At 35.4% G+C, this 15,414-nt stretch overlaps 1 protein-coding gene across 27 annotated transcripts in view; it reads right to left on the minus strand.

The window, feature by feature from the left end:
• LOC136825784 (excitatory amino acid transporter 3-like) overlaps positions 1 to 15,414 on the minus strand; it is a 525,422-nt gene that overhangs the window by 39,498 nt on the left and 470,510 nt on the right. Inside the window, exon 2 of one of the 27 annotated variants that reach the window (XM_067082672.1) lies at positions 14,450 to 14,619. The exons of the other annotated variants lie outside the window; for them this stretch is intronic. The gene's annotated coding sequence lies outside the window, so the exon portion shown is untranslated. The remainder of the gene's footprint in view (positions 1 to 14,449; positions 14,620 to 15,414) is intronic. 27 annotated transcript variants of the gene reach the window in all.

The following is a 15,414-nucleotide window of genomic DNA, read 5'->3' on the forward strand; positions in this document are numbered from 1 at the left end:
TTTTTTTTTTTTTTTTTTTTTTGAGTGGGGATGGCACCTCAGTTACAAAGGTGGGTCTTTGGAACTTTCGATCTGCCTTCGCGGTCCCACGCGTTTCAAAATTACACGGCTTACCTTTGAATCAGTCAGTGTAACTGACTGTCGAAGTTATATGGTGGTAATACCAGGTATGTACAGTATTTTACACAATATACTTCAAAGTGAAGAACAATTAGGAACACACGTGTGTAAGTGTACCATTACCCAAATAAGACAGCATGTGTGTGTGGGTTTTTGCGCCCTTGTCACATGTACACAAACACACATATGCATGTTTGTATGTGTGTTCACCTAGTATTTATTGCAAGGAATCTGCCGAGTATTTAAAAGTCAAAGGGTGTGTATGTGTATATATATATATATATATATATATATATATATATATATATATATATATATATATATATATATATATATATATACACACACACACAGTATATACATACATACACACAAATATATATATATATACTGTATATATCTATAACTATATAATTTTTTATTTGTTTTAAATAAAATCACAACGAGGAAACACGTGGGAACAAGGAAACGGAAGATCACAAGCCGGAGGAGGAGGAGGAGGAACTTCTACTTTTTATTTTTGTATTTTCTTTCATGGCAAAATAATGAGGCAAGATTGCAGAGGGATCAGCTCATGTGATCCGGTATAATCCGCGCATAATATGCTTCCGTACTCTCTCTCTCTCTCTCTCTCTCTCTCTCTCTCTCTCTCTCTCTCTCTCTCTCTCTCTCTCCCTGCATTGAAATGGGCAATCTGGATTTGTTTTCAAATGAAGCTGAAAATGAAAAATTATGAATAAAGTACGTTTACCAAAACTGTACTTATCTGGAGAGAGAGAGAGAGAGAGAGAGAGAGAGAGAGAGAGAGAGAGAGAGAGAGAGAGAGAGAGAGAGAGAGAGAGATTCAGAGATGTAACGGAACAGAAATAGCAAATTTTCCATCAATAATCGATCTGTCGAATCTTAAGAGTGTCAAGAATGGTCTGAGAGAGGAAAAGTCCGGAAAGACTTTTCTTTCGACTCTCTCTTATGTTACCGTCATTTTTGGGATGTAAGGAGACACCCATATGATCATAGAGGCTAAAAAGATCAAATTTTTAAGTTGTTAAATACTCGGTGAAGTTATGCGATCTTTCACCGGCTTGGGAAAAATACATCCACTGCTGTTATTGTTATCTATTTATTAATTCATTAGTCTATTTTTTTCTTTTTTAATAAGCGAAATCTCTTCTTTCTTTATTTCCCTTTACCTCCTCTTCCTTCTTTCTATTGAACACCATATTCTTTGGAAGCTTGAATTTCAAGACAGTGGCCCCTTTGGTGGGTTTGTTCCATACGAATAGGGTTCATCTTCTGAATAATAATAATAATAATAATAATAATAATAATAATAATAATAATAATAATAATAATAATATTATTATCATTATTATTATTATTAATTATTATTATTATTATTATTATTATTATTATTATTATTATTATTATTTTAGCACGTCGCTTTACATAAACAACACAACAACACTGCTAATCACCGAACCACCACATGTGCGACACTGCCAAGCGTCCTTCATGCGTTTGTGTGCCAAATACATATGGAACAGAATATGAAATTTAGGCCAAAGGCCAAGATCTAGGACCTACGAGGTCATTCAGCGCTGAAATGGAAATTGAGAGTAAAAGGTTTTAAAGGTGTAATAAGAGGAAAACCCGGCAGATGCACCATGAAACAATTGTTAAGAGAGGGTGGAAAGAGAGATGGAAGAAAGAAAATATAAAAGGAGGTGCAGTAAAAGAAACGAAAGGGTTGAAAAAGGGTTGCACAGCTAGGAGCCGAAGGGAAGCTGCGAAGAACCTTGAGCGGAGGCCTAAAGTGAATCTAGAGAGGTGAACTGATGGCAATACCCCAACTACGGGAGTCAGATACATGTGCTGAAATGATAGATATGCGTTCTTTAAGACATTCCTCATTTTGTGTGAAGTTATCCTTTGTAGCCAGTAGCTTCTTTCTGAGCCGAAATGTTGAGAACTTCACCAACTCTGGAATGAAGGGCTTTGCATTTTAGGATGCTGTGAAACGAACGGAAGAAAATGCAGATAACCCACGATTACAAAAGCTTACACAAAACGGGAAAGAGATGAGTAAATGGACCTCCTAACCAAATAGGCATAGCAACAAGAAACAAGAAAGAAACCAAATTAAAAAAAGTGGAAAACCAGCAAAAGAATGTGAGCTTTCAAAACAACTCTCCAAGTTATCTCTATAATCAAAGCAACAGAGCAGCAAGGGAGTTGCCAGGGCCATAACATATTCGTACCGCGTACGATGCATATAATACAATGGCTCTGACAATAATGGGCTTTATTCGTTGCACTGCCAATGATCAACAGCAACAAAGTGTATATGAGAGTGCACAAAACGAGAGGCATAATGCATTCTCTTTCACAGATTGTGATACATTTTGGAGATTATCTTTCTGATATACTGGCAAATTACCTTTTTGATATACTAACGAAGAAAGAAACATAATTCCGGTCAATATATGGTCGCAGCTTATAAAAACTATTTTTCAAAAAATAAATAAAAAAAAATGTTTTTCAAAAAATGTTAGAAAAAAATGTTTTTCAAAAAATATAGTTTCCAGTTTTTTCCAGTAAACAGGAAATTCTAATTCAGCACAAACTATCTGAAGCACCTGGAAACTGAAGCATCTCCTGAAAATTACTTACGAACCTAATCGAGCCCTCAAAAAAAAAAAAAAAAAAAAAAAAAAAAAAAAAACATCAACATAGCTTAAAAGACTGACTACGCAAGAGAGAGAGAGAGAGAGAGAGAGAGAGAGAGAGAGAGAGAGAGAGAGAGAGAATATGTGTGTGTACTGACGTCATTACTTATCTATTTATTTATTCTGTCCTTTTGGTAACGAGAAACTAACAAACGGGGTTACACAAGAGGTTTTATGATATACCTCGTAAATATTATACTTGTCATAAAAAAAATCAGGAGAATTATACATTCATATTTCTAGTGGCAGCAATGGCCTTTAAACTTTCTGATTTCCACACCTTTTTTTTTTTGTTTTTTGCTACGCTTGTCTTTACAAGCCTAACTTTTGCATATAGATTTGAAACCTACTACGAACGTTAAAGCTTATATATATATATATATATATATATATATATATATATATATATATATATATATATATATATATATATATATATATATATATATGGGAATTTTCTCATTAACTCTCCACATATCTAAAACAAATATTAAAAGACCAAACTTCTTGACCTCGAGTTCCAAGTCTGTTAGACTTCATCGTCAATATTCTGAGCAGGTAAAGTACAGATATTAAGTGAATATAATATCAAACGTAGTGATTAAACAGAATATAACACCGAGTCACTTTTCTTTTAAAAGTATCTTGCATGGACAATTCAATTGGCAAATAGTCTCGTGACTTCATGCCACTTGAAACGTCATTGAGGCTAAACAAAAGCCAACATGATTTAGTAAATATTATTAATCAACACGAATGAAGGAACCCCCCCCTCAAAATCCCGCTACTAATTAGCAACCTTATTATTATTATTCAGAAGATGAAGAACCTCGTTCATATGGAACAAGCCCACCACAGGGGCCATTGACTTGAAATTCAAGCTTCCAAAGATTATTATTATTATTATTATTATTATTATTATTATTATTATTATTCAGAAATTGAAGAACCCTATTTATATGGAACAAGCCCACCACAGGGGCCATTGTCTTGAAATTCAAGCTTCCAAAGAATATTATGGTGTTCGTTCGAAAGAAGTAACAGAAAGTAATGGGCAATACAGAGAGAAGAGACCGTTATCAGAAAAACAGATAAATTAACAAATAAATCAGCACATACATAAATAAAAATGTAAGTAAATTGTTCAGACACAAGGAGAATTATATTAGGGTAGTAATGCGCTGCATAAGTAAATCGTTCTAACACAAGGAGAATTGTATTAGGGTAGTAATGCATTGCATCTCTGCCCGAACTTCTTTAGTTTTCAAGAAGAAGAATCAGTATTTCTTTTAGAGCCCCTTCCCATCAGTGCTTACCATCCAATATCCTCTGATTAAAAAAGAAACCATCCCTTAAAAAAAAAGGAAAAATCCTTGCCCCCTTATTTACAATGCCAAAGATGGAGTCTTCAAAACAGCTTACGCAACAGGGTGCCGTGACAACAGTTAAAAAAAAAATATGAATATGGATGAGGAGATTAGTGGAACAAATTTCTGGCAAGTCTCCAGTTCAATGTCAACAGTTCTTTAAAACTGGGTCCATCTATCTCCATCTGTGTCTACATACGGGTTATGGAATTACATGCAAATCCGGGAATCAGAAGACCACGAAGGAAAGCATTAGATCAGTAGTAGCAATTTTAAACTAGCAGTGGTAAACTTGCAATGGTAAACTAGCAGTGGTAAACTTGCAATGGTAAACTTACAATGGTAAACTTGCAGTGGTAAACTAGCAGTGGTAAACTTGCAGTGGTAAACTAGCAATGGTAAACTAGCAGCGGTAAACTTGCAGGGGTAAACTTGCAATGGTAAACTAGCAATGGTAAACTAGCAGCGGTAAACTTGCAGGGGTAAACTTGCAATGGTAAACTAGCAACGGTAAACTAGCAGCGGTAAACTTGCAGGGGTAAACTTGCAATGGTAAACTAGCAATGGCAAACTAGCAGTGGTAAACTTGCAGTGGTAAACTAGAAGTGGTAAACTTGCAAGAGTAAACTAGCAATGGTAAACTAGCAGTGGTAAACTTGCAATGGTAAACTAGCAGTGGTAAACTTGCAAGGGTAAACTAGCAGTGGTGAACTAGCAGAGGTAAACTAGCAGAAACAAGTCGATTCAGTTGCTCTCATTTCTTGGCGATGAAAAAAAAAACGCATCAAATGAATAAAGATGACAAAATATCAGTAAAAATGTCCATAAAATAAAAAAAAAAGTCGTTGTTAAAGACAGAATGAACTGGCAAAGTGAATAAAGCGAATTTACTCTACGTATAATACAGTCCAATCCTTTCCACGTGTTTAGTTCACCCAAAAATCAATAAAAAATGAAATGGTAATTTTTTTCGCATTTTTTAACATCGACCATCATAAACAAAGCAACAGCAATAATTATAAAATGCTTTGTCCGACACCATTGCCTTCAGAAACAACAAACAAAGGTTTCTCCAACCACACGCGCGAAGGTCTTTTGAGATGTCACTACTGAAGCACACACACACAAAAAAAAAACATTGTTAAGCATAAAATCTCAAACATCAACAACTTTTTTTTTTCAAGACATACACGCACACACAAATATGCGCAACCTTCTTATATGTTAAAACACTCTGCATATATACTGTTTAACATTGTCTTCCACAACAATTTTTTTTACCATTACTTTCATTTTTCCCACATGACCGAACCTCCTGCCACCTTCGTCAACCTTTTTACCGTATTTCTAACCCTGTCAGTTCTTCTTATGCTACATATATTTTATGCAAACAATTCGTCTCAGGACCTTCCTTTTTCTTAATCACAATCAACATTCACAAGTCGCTTCCATAAAAGAAAGTTGGTTCAACAATCTCTCTCTCTCTCTCTCTCTCTCTCTCTCTCTCTCTATATATATATATATATATATACATACATACATACATATATAGTTTTATATATATATATAGATAGATAGATAGATTAGATAGATAAGTCGTTCCCGGTAATACAAAAATGGTTCCTGCGAAGAAACAAGGCAATATACAAATGAGGACAATTCTGCCAATTAAACACGTACGTACAATTAAGAAATACAAACAGACAAAAAAGGGCTAAAATCCTGCTCGCCTCACACAACAAGAGATAAGGTACTGAATTAGACACTGAAATCATCGTTGTGGCTAATATGAATCTGTCTTCCATTCCACAAAACCAGAAATATCGAACATCAAATAGCATTGGCGAAACTGTCTTGAAATCTGCCCTTATCAGATGGACCGTTTTGCATAAACTATGAAGCGAATTTTGTGCACGAATATATGAAGTAAGTTCTGCTTTGGTTGCCCTACGGTGGAGTAAAATTATATCTTAATTTTCAGAACCCCCCTTCTTCTTCTGGAGAAACAAATCCACAGTATGTAAATGCACATATATTTCAAGATACAACGGTACAGATAGCTTTCGGGAATCTGTTCGGTTCCCCCTTTCAACAGATTCCCGAAATGCTATCAGTACAGTTTTATCTTTAAATATATGTACATATACATAACTGTGGACTGGTTTCTCCATTATTATTATTATTATTATTATTATTATTATTATTATTATTATTATTATTATTATTATTATTATTATTATTATTATTATCATCATCTGTGTTTCCCAGCGGCTCGTTTCATATCCTTAAATATATCTTCCTCTTTATTTCTTCATTAACAATGGATTTTCATTCCTGCGAACTTCATCATATTAAATAAAAACAAAATGCACATAAGCATGGAAAAAAAAAAGAAAAGAAAAGTACTACGCGAAATACAAGATACCACGAGCAAAAACCAGAGTGAAGCTTCAGACAAAAATTCACAATAATTCAGAGAGAGAGAGAGAGAGAGAGAGAGAGAGAGAGAGAGAGAGAGAGAGAGAGCTTAAGACTGGAGTTACCTACCAGTGAGAAGCCGTGAAACAGCGATTAGAAGGGAGGGCGAGAAGAAGGCGGATAAGAAGAAAAGAAGAAGAAGATAGCAATAAATTATGAGAATGTTTAAGAGAGACTGAGAGGAAGAACCTACTTAAGTGACGCTTACCGGAGGCTCGAGGGAAGGAGGTGTGTAGAGAGAGAGAGAGAGAGAGAGAGAGAGAGAGAGAGAGAGAGAGAGAGAGAGTTGATTAATGGGGAAGGGGATAATGGAGGAAGAGGTGTAGGGAGGAGGGGAGGAGGAGGGGAGGGGAGAGGGAGGGGAGGGAGGGGAGGGGAGGGGGGGGAAGAGGAGGAGGAGGAGGACTGGAGGAAGTACTCATGTAGCCTCTTCAAAAGTGGGTACGCATCATAACACGAGAGAGAGAGAGAGAGAGAGAGAGAGAGAGAGAGAGAGAGAGAGAGAGAGAGAGAGAGAGAGAACCCTCAAACATCGGTAATGATAAACAGTGCCACCACCACCTGCTTGGGACGGGAGGGAACGTGAGAAAGAAAGCAACTCCGTAAGGCGATACGCGCGTATGAGTTGCGTCATCAACTCCTTCCTCCTCCTCCCCCTCCTCCTTCCTGCGTAAGAGACAGTGCATGGGAGAAACAGAAGGATAATTTGTTAATTTCATCCGAGATGAGTCTCTCATTTCATCGCTGTAAATAGGTAATAATGAGTTGCTAAGAATATGTAAACAACAGTGTCGTAGACATAATTATCTTGGAATTTTATCTGAGAAAGTACTTTAATTTTAGTGTGCTGTTATGATCATTATTAATCATAATAATCATCAGTCCCAATGGAGGACGCAACTCAATAAAGAAAAAAGAAGGAGAGAGGTTTGAAGAATAAATTGCAAGATATTAAAAAAAAAAGAAAACAAATATCATAACACACAAAAATAAAAATAAATACGACATACGACACACAAACCATGAAGTGAGAATCATGTTTGTCTGCTCTAAAAAAAAAAAAGTTTTAATTTGCACCAATTCTGAACTTCTGAAGTTCCACTGATTCAACAACAGAAGCAGGAAGATCGCTCCACAATTTGGTTACGACAAGAATCAAACTTTTAGAGAACTGTGATACTGGTCCCCTCGTAAGAAAAGACTGGACTCAGAATAATTAACGACCTATGGTATAGCTTTAGAACGCAATATAAATATTAGCTACAGTACATCTCCGTTAAAAGATTCAGCAACTCCAAGTCTATGCTTTGTTGTAATTATATTTTCTTAAATACAACACTGTATTCAAGAAAATATAAAGAACATACTTATAGATAATTGTCAGCAACTTTAATTAATAATTGCCATGAACACAAGAAATACGTTTGCTTGAGAATTATCTGTCAACTGCCTTCGCCTAAATACAATCATATTTTTTCTAACAGGCAAAACAAACATACGACTCTGAACAGCCACGTAAACCAGAACTTTACCTACAGCATAGTAACAAGATATCCAATTCACAAACGTAATCCTCTAAAGCACAATGCAACCGCACTTATGACTGTTATGCACGGAAAATTGCAACTCATACAGACAGCGAGAACCACGTCTGCACTCTAATAAGCACAAATTATTATTATTATTATTATTACTATTCAGAAGGTGAACCATATTCATATGGAACGAGCCCACCAAAGGGGCCACTGACTTGAAATTCAAGCTTCCAAAGAATATTATTAATATTATTATTATTATTATTATTATTATTATTATTATATTCCGAAGATGAACCCTATTCATATGGAACAAGCCCACTGACTTGAAATTCAAGCTTCCAAAGAATATTATTAATATTATTATTATTATTATTATTATTATTATTATTATTATTATTATTATATTCCGAAGATGAACCCTATTCATATGGAACAAGCCCACTGACTTGAAATTCAAGCTTCAAAAGAATATTATTATTATTATTATTATTATTATTATTATTATTATTATTATTATTATTCAGAAGATGAACCACATTCATATGGAACAAGCCCACCAAAGAGGCCACTGACTTGAAATTCAAGCTTCAAAAGCATATTATTATTATTATTATTACTCAGAACATGAAACCTTTTCACATGAAACAAGCCCACCAAAGGGGTCACTGACCTGAAATTCAAGCTTCCAAAGAGTACGATGTTCATAAGGAAGTGGGAGAAAGTAAATGAAAATTTAGATGAATATAAGAAATATACGAGAAGAAATCGCGAATCTTCTTTCCAAACCGCCATTTCAAATTCATAAATTTTGACAAAACGGAAAGTGAAAGGATATTACACGAGTTCAGACTGTCACAAAACCCTTTGTTCTGGGTAAAAAAAAAAAAAAAAAAAAAAAAAAAAACTAGTTTGCAAGTATGTCAGTATTTTAAGGCAACTCTCTCTACAAACCCTTTTACTCTTGTCTGACCATGAAGTTACAACAAAACAAGATACAACATCTCTGTAGTTCATATTTCAAATTTAATCAATTTTCATCACTGAAAATCTAGTAGATCTTCCCTGAGTAGTTGAATGAAGTGTCATTTTTTCTATGTACGAATGCATGTACTGTATATACAAATATAATTACTTACACCAGATTTATGGGTATGTACTGCATACAATAAGTGTCTGATTGTATGTATACACAGTTTCAAAATTTCTCTTGTGTATAATAGTTCTAAAGCAATCCATACTATCAAGATCCAGAATAATACCAACACCATGTATAGGATGTAGTGTGTGTGTGTGTGTGCGTGTGTGTATATATATATACACACATATACAGTATATATATACATATATGTATATATATAATTTATATATATATATATATACACATATATAAATATATGTTTGTGCGGTGTTTTGAATGCGTAACCAGCAATCAGATGCTACAAAAGTGAACAGACACAACGACCAGATAAAACACACTATTATGGAAATGACCAAAACGAATAACGTTAAAACCTAAGCCGTAAAACTACGGATAAAGAAACCGCAAATATGGAACGCCTCACAGCGCAGCGACTGCAGTAGAAACGTTCCGGGGAGATATCCCTCGTGGGACAAGGAGTCACCCGAAATCAGCATGGGACCAAAAGAGAAGCGGCGAGAGAGCATAGTAGCATCACGGTCAATGAAGTCATGCAGCTGTTGCCCTAACATTAAGGTGTCGGGTTTAACGATACGTATATCTGTGTCGATCTAGCCTCAGAGAGAGAGAGAGAGAGAGAGAGAGAGAGAGAGAGAGAGAGAGAGAGAGAGAGAGAGAGAGAGATTATTGTTATTACTATTCAGAAGATGAACCCTGTTCATATGGAATAAGCCCACAGGGGCCACTGACTTGATATACAAGCTTCCAAACAATATGGTATTAATTTGAAATTCAAATGAATAAAGAGAGAGAGAGAGAGAGAGAGAGAGAGAGAGAGAGAGAGAGAGAGAGAGAGAGAGATTATTGTTATTATATTGTTCAGAATATGAACCCTATTCATGTGGAACAAACCCACCCAAAGGGGCCACTGACTTGAAATACATGCTTCCAGAGAATATGGTGTTCATTTGAAAGCAGAGAGAGAGAGAGAGAGAGAGAGAGAGAGAGAGTATTATTATTACTCGGAAGATGAACCCCATTCGTATGGAACAAGCCCACCACAGGGGCCATTGACTTGAAATTCAACTTTCCAAAGAATGTGGTGCTCATTTTAAAGAATTAACAGAAGGCAAGAGAGAGAGAGAGAGAGAGAGAGAGAGAGAGAGAGAGAGAGAGAGAGAGAGAGAGAGTGTGTAAAAACTGTTCAAAACTGTACAAGACAATTCACATGCATAAATATATATCAAAACAAGTTCACAACTGTATGTGACTAGACAAGGGTACATAAGCTTGCGTAATAAACACATAAAGTGTACTTACATTTTTTCCTATCTGTTTATCAACTTATTAATTTATTTTCTCTTTTTTAACGAGTGATCTCTTCTTTCTGTATTTCCTATTACCTTCTATTACTTCTTTCTAATGAACACCATAATATTCTTTGGAAGCTTGAATTTCAAGTCAGTGACCACTTTGGTGGGCTTGTTCCATATGAATAGGGTTCACCTGAATAATAATAATAATAATAATAATAATAATAATAATAATAATAATAATAATAATAATAAAATAATAATAATAATAATAATAATAAACAAGGATTAAATGCTTAAAATTCACCTCTGAATATTTCGAACAGCTACCACATTTGTATTTAAGACGGATGACAAACGAGTGTTCTGACTTTACGATGACATAAAAAAAAAAAAAAGAGGATCCACTTGCTTGCGCGCCTGCATAGGGAGGTAAGAGAGCACGCAATGAGGGATCTGAACAGCTGGGGTACTTGGGTATCTGGGTATCTGTCACGAGTGTCTTTTTTTTTCTTTTTTAGTACTCCCACAGCCTTGATCGTGTGAAACGTCCATTAAGATTCTGAGATAAATAAATGAATAGAGAAAACGACTTATATACTTTGTAATGAGGAAATAGACGCAGGATATAAAAAGATCCTCTCCCTCTTTCTCTCTGTCTGTGGGAATATTTACCGTCTGTCACTTCATAAACAATGACAGCCAATATCAGGATTAACGTCAACGGGAATTTTAACAGATCGAAATGAGCGAAACGATGATAAATAATCTGAACGTCTGCCATACAATTAACAACAATTTGCCAAAATTTTAATAAGTTTTTCACTATTTTTGGTACCAAAGAAGTTTACTCGGTAAAAAAAATATTTCAGTTTCTATGAACATCGAAATCCTGCTCAAGAACAAATGATACTAACTTGAATTACTCTATGAAGCAAAAATTAAAATGGAAGACTGCCATATCTGCAAAAATACAAAACTGAGAGAAATGGCAGAACCTACCTTGCCTTACTACAGATTTTGCAGATACTGCAAGTGGGGTCCCCCTAAATACTAGTGGAAAACATTGAAGAATCATTCTGAAACTGCAGTATCTTGTGTATTAGTGTTTCACGAGCCCAATAGGTGGTATATCTCAATTTTCCAAAATTTTGTAAATACTAGTTTTCCATTTTAGAGTAGAATGGCCCCATATCAAATATTTGCTCCAGAAAGAAAACTGTAAAAAGAAGATGACTAAAGTAAAATAATCTAGAAAGAAAATTAAACGGACAACAGTTTCAATACCAATGAAAGGAATAAAGGAGACGCCATTTGCAGTTCTACTTTGTTCAATGTTCTTTTGTAGCGAAAGATGATTCCTTTCCTCCATTTATATTTTTTACCCTTTTTAAAACTTCCCAGGAGGCGCCATCCATTACAACCCTTTGACATACAAATGAGACAATGCGACACCAAGATGTTAACACCCGTAGAAATATGGGAGAAAAGGAAGCTAATGGGAAACGGGGGGGAAGAGAGGGAGAGAGAGAGAGAGAGAGAGAGAGAGAGAGAGAGAGAGAGAGAGAGAGAGAGAGAGAGAAGCCCCCAAGGGTAAATTCTTTCCCTGGTGTCACTTAACCCCTTGTTTCAACCCTCAAAAAAATCCCCTCGTCCTAATGTGTTGTTGTGCAACCTCTTCTTCTTCTTCCTTTCCTTCCCTCTTTTCTTTTTCTCTGTTCCTCCTCACCCTTTTTTTTAACGAGTCCTCTCTCTCTCTCTGTTTCCTCTCACCCTTTTTTTTAACGAGTCCTCTCTCTCTCTCTCTTTTTCCCCTCACCCTTTTTTTAACGAGTCCTCTCTCTCTCTTTCTGTTCCCCTCACCCTTTTTTTTAACGAGCCCTCTCTCTCTCTCTCTGTTCCCCTCACTTTTTTTTTTACCGAGTTCTCTCTCTCTCTGTTCCCCTCACCTTTTTTTTTAACGAGATCTCTCTCTCTCTGTTCCCCTCAGCTTTTTTTAACGAGTTCTCTCTCTCTCTGTTCCCCTCACCCCCCTTTTTTTTAACGAGTCCTCTCTCTCTCTGTTCCCCTCACCCTTTTCTTTAACGAGTCCTCTCTCTCTCCCCTCGTTCCCTGGCTGGGATGAAACCAGAGCCGACTGTTAAAAAACAAAGTCATCTCACCCAGTAAACTAGGACAGAGAGAGAGAGAGAGAGAGAGGGGGAGGGATGGGCCATGAACTAAAAAAAAAATTACAAACATGTAGCCAAGTTCTCAAAACGAAACAAAGAATATGGTATGGCTATGGGCTTCATGTACAATTCAGCTGAGACTTCGGATTTTGATCAGACTGACGTAAGGAATGGTTATGCCTTCAAAATCATCGAATTTCTGACCCCTGCCTTGATTATTCATGGTATGTCTTCTCGTAGAATGTAAAGATATATTGGTTCTTTCGTTACGTGCTGGGACGACTGGATTTTTTATTTTATTCTATTTTATTTTTTTTTGCAAAGCGACAGTTTCAAAGGGAATTTTAACAGACCGAAATGAGCGAAACGATGATAAATAATCTGAACGTCTGCCATACAACTGACAACAATTTGCCAATCAGTTTTTTCACTATTTTTGGCACCAAAGAAATTTACTCAGGTAAAAAAAAATATTTCAGTTTCTACGAACATCGAAATCCTGCTGAAGAACAAATTATACTAACCATAAAGATGATAGATCTCTACAAAAACGTGTAGCTACAAAGTACATCGGTGCCCAAATCATTGCACTAAAAAAATGAAACACGAATAAAACTGTAGTGAAACCAAATTGGCCATCACCCATCACATACGAACAACCGTTAAATCATAATCAAAATCTTTACGAGAAACTTTATAAAAACAATTCTGCTTGAACTTTTCTTGTTTTTTTTGTTCAGCAAGAAGAAATTTGCGAAAAACGACCTGGTGATATGGAAGATGCATGCTTTGCCAAGCAAAAGAGCAAGCAACAGGGACACTGGAAGTTTGTCGTCAAGATCTCTTTTAGAACTAAAGAACCTTTTCACTTTCAATACGTTGTTTGCATGTAATGCAATCAACTGTACTTTTGTTTCAGGACAGAATTCCCCTTCACATAGGTAATTAATATATAAATTGTAGAAATTTTTTTCACAAATGGACTTCCAAGTGGAGAAGAAGCATGATTATACACAGAACATGGCCAACTGAAGTCAGGCCATATTATTGCTCTTAAGGAGAATATGAATAAAAATGCCTGACCCATTGAAATATCAGATCAACTGAGCATATTATTATTATTATTATTATTATTATTATTATTATTATTATTATTGCTGTTTAAAAGAGGGTCTGCTGCCAAATTATTAATATCATTATTATTATTATTATTATTATTGAGAACACGAACCGTATTCATATGAAACACAGGGGCCATTGACTTGAAATTCAGGCTTTCAAAGAATATTGTTTCCATCAGGAAGGGGTAAGAGGAGGTAAAGGAAAATATAAGAAAGATCTCACTTATTAAAAAAAGAAAAAAATTAATAAATCAATAAATAGACAAAAATGTATTAAAACGCAAGGAGAATAGTGTTAGGGCAGTAATCCATGGTTCATTCAATCCTTGCCATCATTTTAAACTCATCCGGAGCATAGGAATCCACCTCTTAAAAGCTACTGACGACACGAACGTTTCAATCAACTTAATTCAGTCCATTTACTATTTACCAGTACACGCCCACACCCATCCGAACCCAGGAAAAACCCGTACCCACGTTTATTGTCGTTCGCTCGAAGTGGCAACCCAAGACATCCGTCCAGTTACGTCACTCCCAGGGATCAAGTTCACTCTTAATACAAGACAACTGACATCCGTCACTTTCATCTGCAGTTCATGTGCGCGCGCGGAGGAGCGTACAGGCGTCTTTCTGAATCATTCACAAAACTGAAAGGCACCCAAAAATAGTCCCACTGAATGATTTCATAGTCTTTCAAAAGCTTTCAAAAACTTGAACCCCCCCCAATAATAAATAAATAAATAAATTAATAAATTATACCATTAAATGATTTCATAGACTTCCAAAAACTTTCAGAAACTTGGAAAAAAATTATAGCACTAAATGGTTTCATAGTCTTTCAAAAACTTGAAAAAAATATACCATTAAATAATTTCTTTGTTTCTCAAAAACTTTCAAAATTGAAAACCAAAATAAAATTGTCCCACTGAATGATTTCATAATATAAACAAGAGTCAAAATCACCTGGTGACAAGTGGGTGTCAGACCCTTGAATATGTCTTTTTGGCCTAATAAGAAAAATTTTATTGTCGCTCGTAACCTTATTATCCTCATTGTAAATATAAATATAAGCACACTTGCCGTGCTGTAAGAATAAATCAAAATCCTGTTGTGTTTTAGTAATACACTGAAAACGTAACAATTCACTACAGTTTCAAGACCAAGTGGTCTCCTCTTCAGATGATTACAGTATACTGCAATACAAGAAAGTAAGTCACTGATATTAAGAAAGGAGAATTTTTTTATTTTAACATTTTCAATGTATTTCCAAAACACACCGGGATTTTAATTTATTATCATCATTAATCTATTGGGCAGATTTTCTTGCAGACATTGAGGAACAAAGGGTTGGATGAAATCTGACAAAACTCTACGTTGTAACAACTGTATACCTGAAATTAATCGGCTGATATAATAATTTGAAGCTGATAACGCAATCACGT

This window comes from Macrobrachium rosenbergii, chromosome 39 (genome assembly GCF_040412425.1).
Source record: "Macrobrachium rosenbergii isolate ZJJX-2024 chromosome 39, ASM4041242v1, whole genome shotgun sequence".
Lineage (NCBI taxonomy): Eukaryota > Metazoa > Arthropoda > Malacostraca > Decapoda > Palaemonidae > Macrobrachium > Macrobrachium rosenbergii.